Source organism: Lagopus leucura, unplaced genomic scaffold, assembly GCF_019238085.1.
Source record: "Lagopus leucura isolate 7727_CA_CO unplaced genomic scaffold, USGS_WTPT01 Super-Scaffold_100027, whole genome shotgun sequence".
In the NCBI taxonomy this organism is placed as follows: domain Eukaryota; kingdom Metazoa; phylum Chordata; class Aves; order Galliformes; family Phasianidae; genus Lagopus; species Lagopus leucura.
In genome coordinates this window covers 5,240,057-5,248,574 of record NW_024962278.1, presented here as the reverse complement: position 1 = coordinate 5,248,574, position 8,518 = coordinate 5,240,057, and positions in this window count along the sequence as shown.

Below are 8,518 nucleotides of genomic sequence, written 5' to 3'. Positions count from 1 at the left end.
CCCCCCCCCCCCCCCCCCCCCATACTTACAAAGTTAAATTCAGTTTGGAAACACAAGCCTAATATGAATTAACACGCTAATTAAAATGTCAATAGCAGCATCTGTATTTTATTGTCTACAAATGTAACATTTGCATAGGTCTACCATGGTATTGAAGGGAAGAGAAATTGTGTTTAAGATTCCATTAGAAAAAACATCATTTGCACTAAAAAGAAAGAAATCTGACATTTAAAGAGAAATAATATGCTTAGAAAATGTAAATATTGAGCAAGAGTTTTTAAAATGCTATAAATGCTTTTCTGAAAAACAGGAAAAGGCAGCTATGAAAATTCAGGAAAACAAATTAAAAGGATAAATCACAGTTCAGAAAATAAATAGTATATTCACAGAAGCCTGCAAGTAGAAAGGAGAACACTGATCCAGAAATAATTATACTGGGAAATAGGATGAAGAGACAAAATAGCCGACTTTAAACTGTTACTTTTCCTCCAGTTGTCCTAAGACAATGTTTTGTCCACAGTCTAAACTATTTAATCTATTATATCTTAAATGCATTTAATGCATGTATGAAAAGATGACAGCTGATTAAGATTGTGCACTTCTATGGATTCATAGAAATATTCATATATACATACATATTCTTATACATGCATTTATGCACATACAAGAACTAATAAATAAAACTTATACACTCATATTAGTGAAGTGGAAGGAGGCAAATAAACTCAGAACAGTTAAGCACCATCCCAGGAAATCACAGGTTTGACAGTAAGCCTTCTAGTAATTCTATTAAGCTATGGCTTAATTTGTTTGGAAAATACAAATGCCTTGTTTATATTTAAGAAGTTGTGTGGGGAAGGAGGAATAGTTATCAGTAATGATATCTAAAAAACACTAAATATGACAAGGATATTTTCTGAAACAACTTTTCCAATACTGATTGAACAAATAGATATCCATAGAGTCCTTGACATACAGCTTATGCTACAAAGTACATCTTCTGCAGATTAATACCTTGCAGCCCATGGATAAAAGCATATCTTCTTGTTGTTTAATGCAGATAGACCCATTATATTTGTTTTGCTACATGTGACAAAGTAACTGCTGACTTAATTTATACAAGGTTCAAAGTAGCAACTGAGCTCTTTTATCACAGCGTACCTGAGATCCATAGTCTCCCTTCACAGAAGATTTCCACAGCCCTCTTGTCATGTTGTTTATAAAAACAAAGGTCTATTGTAATTCTTCCCTGCATAAATCTGTACACAGAAACTAGTGTTCAGGATCAGATGTGGTGATTATATAAGGAGATAGATTTCCCCATGAATAGGAATAGAGTATTTCCTTGAACATCATGTTAACGTGAACTACCAGAAATTCATTCAGTCCAGCTGTTGACTTCATGTTCATATCTTTCCATTCCAGGACAAAATGGAAGAATTCTTTCATTAAGATAGATATATTAGCAATTTGGGGAAGCATCTGAGCATTTGATCTATTCTAAAAATAATCTGTAGTGTACTTCACTGCTACAGCATATATCATACAGACACATCTGGAAAGCACTTGAAACAAACTATCCATCCCTGGCGCTGCACTGGAGGGCTCTGCTCAAGTTCAGCCCCGCCAGATCCCCGTTCTTGTATTTGTTATCATTATCTAGATAGTGTTCTAATAACGGGTGACAAATTAATGATTCCAAGATGCTCATTGGAGAAACATCAATTTCTCCAATGCAAAAGCATGAGTAAATAGCATGTACGCTACCGCAAACCTTTGAAGAATGAAAACAACTGCAATAAATAACTAACATGTTTGAATGCTTTTTTTTTTTTAAATATGGATTAGTCAAAATGCTTAACAATTGAGACTGTTAAAAAGCAAAGGATTAAAATATCAATAAATAATATAGCTTTTGTGCAAAATGCATCATAAATTATTTTACACTAAATATGTGGCGAATTCTAGAATGGCATGGTCTGTAAGAGACCTTAAAGATTATCTGGTCCCAGCTCCCCTGCCATGTGGGCTTGTTGCTACCCACCAACTGAAGCTGCCCAGCCTCAGCTCCATCCAACCTGGCCTTGAATGCCTTCAGAGGTGAGGCACCTACAGCTTCTCTGGGCAGCCTGCGCCAACACCTCGCTGCCCTTTGAGTAAAAAAAATTTCTTCCTAACATCTAGTTTAATTCTCTCCTCTTTTAGTTTAAAACCATTCCCCCTCATCCTATCATGGTCAGACCTTGTAAAAAGTTGGTCTCCATGTTGCTTACAACTTCATTTAAGCACTGAAAGCTGTAATGAGGTCTCCTTGGAGCCTTCAGCCTCAGGATGAACAACTCCAGATCCCTCAAACTTTCTTCGCAGAAGAGGTGCTCCAGCCCTCTGATCATTTTTGCAGCTCTTCTCTGGGCAGAGTAGAGAGAAATAATCACAAATACATAAGCAAACTTAAATGAATCTTATTCAGGATTTCATTGGAAGGGAGTACTTTTATATTTATTGGTAAACAATTTACGTATTTCTGATGTGGGTTTCTTTATCCCATCTCAATTTTTCTTTTTTTTAATTACTTCTATATTTTAAAATGTATTTACAATTAAAGAACTCTTGCTTTCTATGCTAGTAAATACAAATTTGTATCCTAAAACTGCCTTATATTAAGCTTCATTTGTCAATATTTCACCCTTCAAATATGAGTCAATTGACTGAAATAATTACCTCCTACTTATAGCAAGGCATTTCAGGGAAACCATAATGGAAGTATACAGCAAGGTAACTAAGTTTTGTGTTTCCTGGGAGGCCTAACAACATTTTTAGAAAACCAATAAATGTGGTACCTTAGATATAAGTATATAAAATATTAACTCATAGTTAATTGTTCATATTGCAAAAATCCAGATGCTTTTATTCATTTTCTTAATTTATTTGATAATCTGAAATCTGTCCAAACAGGTAAGCAAAAACTATTAATCTATAAAACTATACCTTAGAAGGTTATTTACAAAGACTAAGTTTTAGGATGTTAATCCTTCACAGTACTGTAACTCTGGTGATGCTTCAGTACAAGTGATAGAAGCCCAGCAAGTACATTTCAGTACTATTCTAGTTAATGTGCCCTTTAGCTAAATACAAAAATTAAGACAGAGAAATGCTGCTAGTTCCACAACTAAAGTTTGTGAGAACTATTTCTTGTCATGTTCTTAATATGCCAGGGAATTTGAGAAGAAAACCACTTTATTATTCTTTTTACTAATACAGAGCATTAAATCTGCATCTTAATGCTCTCCACAATGCAACTATATAATCTTTTCTAATAACTTTAAGCAACTGTTGAGAATGAGACTAATTATGGAACACTTAACTGGCTTATCTCGATCTCAGCAGTCAAGAAGAGGGCATGTGTGGGACAATCAGTGGATCAGGTTCAGCCCACATGGGTTCATGAAAGGCAGATCTTGCTTGACCAATCTGATCTCCTTCCACAACCAGGTGACCTGCCTAGTCGATGAGGGGAAAGACTGTGGATATAATCTACCTAAACTTTAGTAAAGCTTTCCAATCTGTCTCTCTCAGTATTCTCCTAGAGAAGCTGGCAGCCCAAGGCTTTAACACTTGTAGTCTTTTGTGTGTAAAAAAACTGGGTGGATTGCAAGGTCAAGAGAGTACATAATTACATGTATAAAAATACAAGCAAAATACTTTGGAACTCATGCATTTGAAGTATATATTTCAGTTACATAACTGTTTCTGAGAAAATATATAAAATAGAGATAAATATAAGTGAATTAATTTTACTAACGTACTTAATTGAGTACCTACAAGAAAGTGACATAACTCTCAGATCACAGTCAATGAGTGTTAGAGGAGATAATAGTGGTTCTCGATATGTTTCTCAGCTACTCCAGAGTGAAATATTAATGTATTTAGTATAACAAAATACATATGTGAGACATCCCAGCTTTAACATGCATTCATCTTATTCAGAGCTACTGCAGTAAGTTAACATTTTACATTAACATATTAGATGACACATATACCAAAGGTTGGCAATAAACTGTGAGATTCTCTAGACACGTAAAAGGCCATCCAGCAACACAGCGATTTGACTAAGCAAAAGGTAAACCACTAACTCCCACTCTCTCGTTATATTTCAGTCTTGCATAAAAATATACACACTGACATAACTCAAAAAAAAAAAAAAAAAAAAAAAAAAACCTCATTAATTTACCTCTTTTCAGACCTAAAATGATTTTCATTCACACCTTTGGAAGAAAAATCACAATAGCAACATACATATATGAAGGCTATATTCATAATAAGATCACATATCAAAATGATCGGGAAAAAAAAAACACAAGTTTAATCCTATGTTTCCACAGTAAAATTAATTCTGTTTTGTAAAAGATGGTAAAGACCTATTAAGTACACCTCTGAGAAGTGGCTTTTTTTTTTTTTTTTCCTTTAAGTTTATTCCTAAGTATGTTTTCACAAGGAAATGTGCTCAAGGACAGATTCAAGCAGCATATTAAAGAGTTACACAATGTATTCAATCACTTGTTTAAGTTCTGTATCTTTCACAGTCTTTTTCCAGACAGGCTTACATTCCTATCAGACAATAATACTGAATGTGACTTTGATCTACCTGTAAATATGCACAGATAATAATCTATGTAACCAAATAGAATCCTACATAACTACTACCACACAAATAACAAAAGGCCAATGTAGATTTTCTAGGCTTCTTCCACCATGAATTTGGTTTTAGAATTCTCCTTATACACGATAAAAAAGAACTGACCTCCAAAAAAGCAGAAATCTTGATACTTAAGAATCCACGTTCATTGGTTGCTCAAACCTGAAGAAGATGCCTACCTACAGAGTACTTCACTCTTACAGGATATTTTCTGTTTACCATAAAGAAAAGAATCACCCTCATCTTCACTATTATATAATCACAGCATTACTATTAGCTAACACTGTTGAATTTGCTAAACTTCATCTAATTCAGGTGTGGTGAATTTGTGTTGTCAGAGCATCCAACCCCAGGTGCTGTTGCAGGAGAGTGGTCTCCTTCTCACCTTACCTTTTGCACCTGTGCTGGAAATGTATCCAAACAAATCTGTTTAATTTGCTGCTCCATAAATCTGCCATAGGCAAGCTTCCTTCTTTTACTGAAGTGTACAGGCTAGGCTACGAACAATGGCTTAAGAAATAACCCAAGATTTGGAACAATATGTGATGGCTTCTGTTCTTTTGGACCTTTGATTTTCTTGGATAAAAAGCAAATTCAGGTTCAACCTTCTTTGAGCACAAGCTCAAATATTTAAGCACTTAATATATGAAAATAAAAATGGATCTGTGTGTATATTTGCAGGTGTATAAGAAACTTGTACATCACTATTAGAAAACAAGTTTTTTTTGCAGTGGCTGAGCTCTGTACAGCACAAGCAGGACTGGAACAGGGGTATGTCCAGCTCTGAGAGCTGCCCTGTGCTGTGCCAACCCCCCATGCTGTGAGGCAGCAGCATAGCAAGCTGTGAGCAGATGACTCACCTACCATCACTGCTGCCAGCAGCAGGGTGAGGCGGGTCCCATAGGTAGCAATATGCGAGACACATTCTCCCCAGTGATTTTGTAAGACAGAAGAAATATGCTGAAAGGAGAAACAGAGTACAGTTAGCCCTGTCCTGTGACAGAAAGATGACTAACAATGAATATCAACCTGGCATGTGTCTCATTTACTCAGAATTGTGAAAGGATAAAAATATTTTTACCTATACCTCTGCTGATTGTCATCTACAAAATGAGATTCTTCACTGGGAAATAAATAGACCTAGTTACAAACAAACAACCTTGAAATCTGTTTTTTTTTCACAAAGTAAGGGCCCTTTTAAAATAAGATTTTCCTGTGTCACTTTAATTAATTAAGCAACTATAGCTACATCATAAAGGCTTATTTCTTATCTACTATGTAGATGCTGTAGAGAAAAAAACAGGGGAAGCACGTTTCTGTCAGGGATGAACAATTAGCACCCATCAGATTAACTACAAATACTATAAGCTTAGCTGCAGTCTTTTAGCTTTTGGGCAAATTCTGTCGTATTTAAACACACCAACTGCCAGAGAAACTTCAGCTAGAATAGTTACTATCTAATATACTTCAGAACTCCTCACTTCCAAGGTACAAGCAAACAAACAAATTTCTCAAGAAGTTTCCTCCTGTCTCAAAACTCGTCTAATTTCCAGGAGTAGCATACCCAAATGAATCAGAAATATTATCTTTCCTCACAGTGTTAATGACATCCTACTAGCTGATAAAATCAGCAGCTGGGAAGTGCAATCCTGCCACCACACTCCTTGATTTGCAATTCACATCCTTCAAGCTGCTGTCCGGTTCATGCCACTTTCTCAGCAGATTTCTGAACTGTTTGCTTATATGCCCAAAGCATACTCAGCTGGCAAGCCCTTTATAATATAAATATTTTCCTTATTGTCAGGAGAGCTTTGTCTCCCCCAAAAAACCTTCTTTTATCTCCATGACCACCATTCCTTCATGGAATTTGTTCAGAACACTTAAAAAAAATGATTTCCTAAGAATGTTCTCAGCTATGTTTACTCTCAAACTGGCCTGATAACCACAGTCTCATTAAAATTTGCTGGTGGTTTGATCTTCTTCAATAAAAGAAGTTGCGCTTTCCACAGTATGAGCATTTCTTCTCATAATTAGAAATCAAATTGAAAAGTACACAACTTTTTGGTCCAAAGTATTTCAAGCTGAGAGTGGGAATACATTTGTTTCACTCTTGAAAATTTGAAAGCCACAGAACAGAAAACATTAACTGAAAGATCAAGGAAAAAATATAGATAAAATAGACAAAAATCTATTCAAAACCTATTCATCTCATTACACCATCTAGCTCTGCAACAGATAGCAGAGTCCCTTCTACTGCCTTTCCTGTGCAAGGACTCTTTAGGATTTAGAAGATAGGCTGCTGTATTTTGAATTGCTTTGAGATCTTTTTTTTGCTAGTCTCTGACTCTGCAAACTCCTAGTGAAGATTATTATGTCACTTTCCTGTACTAAAATCCCAGGCTGAAATTACATGACTCATTCAAACACTGCAATCCACCTGCCCGAGCTACCTGCCTTGCTGTCAGGGATGCTGCCGTGCAAGGATTGCTGGACTGGAATCAGCTGTGAACTTACATTGGGCACCTAGAGCAATCCAGAAAGTGTTCAAGCTGACACCCATATTCACTTTCCCGCAGCTTCCTCAATACACATATTACAGGAAGCTGAGTTTTCTCAAACTCTCATTGATTTGTTGTAGTTAAAATTACATTCAACTCCCAACTTCCAGCTAATACTTCCTTATTTACAACGTTCATTAGCTCATTTCAACAGTAGCATAATGACAGAGCAAAGCCCTGTGTAGCAAGATAAAAACTAACTTGGGGCCTGGAAAGGAAATACTTGTTTAGCACAGAATCTACCCATGCCAACTTTAATACTCCAGTTAATTATCCTTTTCAGTAAGGCAAGCTGGCAGGAGAGGTGTATGCTATTCCTCACAGCAGTGTTACTGAGCTTGGATAAGCAAACATGCCACTGCTAGACTTTAACTGTTGGCTAGGATTCAACAGAATTATCCTGTATGAGGAGAAATGTCATGATTTGTAGTTTTCTTCTGAAGGCACATGCTGAATTGTCTATCTGTTGAAATCATTCCTTTGTCCTCTTAGGGGAAAAGGATAAACAGCACAGTGAACTTCTAGGATATTTCAATTCACACTGTGCTTCTGTTCTGTTCTCTTTCTTTCTCCCCACAAAGCACTAATTTTTCAATCTAAGTAAGTGATGAAGTAGGCTTCCATGAATGTGCGTATAAACTAAATTTCTTAAAGACTGCACTATTTAGATGCCTATTTTGGAGAAGAAAATCACAGTCATGCAAGAACATCTGCTGCTGCACTATATGTCTGGCCATGCTCAGGTCCAATTAGGTCCAACAAGTGAACATACTAATAAACTCCATTCTGCAGGGGAAAAATAAGCAAACAGACAAACATTCAATTCTTCTGATTCACATTCTAGCTTACTTTTGAGTAGACTTTTGAGACAGACTTTTTATACATCTTTGGTGTGCTAACAGGGTGCCAGGACAGCACAAGAATTTGGTCTCACAACTGCTTGAAGCAGGAGCTCTGGCCATATGCAGCCAGGCCACTTATGTGAGTTATATGATATTATTCCATGACAATGGGTAAAGGGAGTCAATGGCACAGCATCTTGTGCTTCTAATCCTTCTTAAATTCACTTGTGAGTTGCTCTTTTTTTAGCTTCTCAGTCTCTCAAACACAAAACTTGTGCACAGAACCCCAGTCCTGAACTTCATCTATATATGTCACCGAGCTTTGTTCAAATTCTTACTATCATTTGATAATTGAATGCATTTTCTTAGCAGCCAGTAATGCAAGTGTGTTTCATGTGTTAAAAATTTACATCAACAACTGA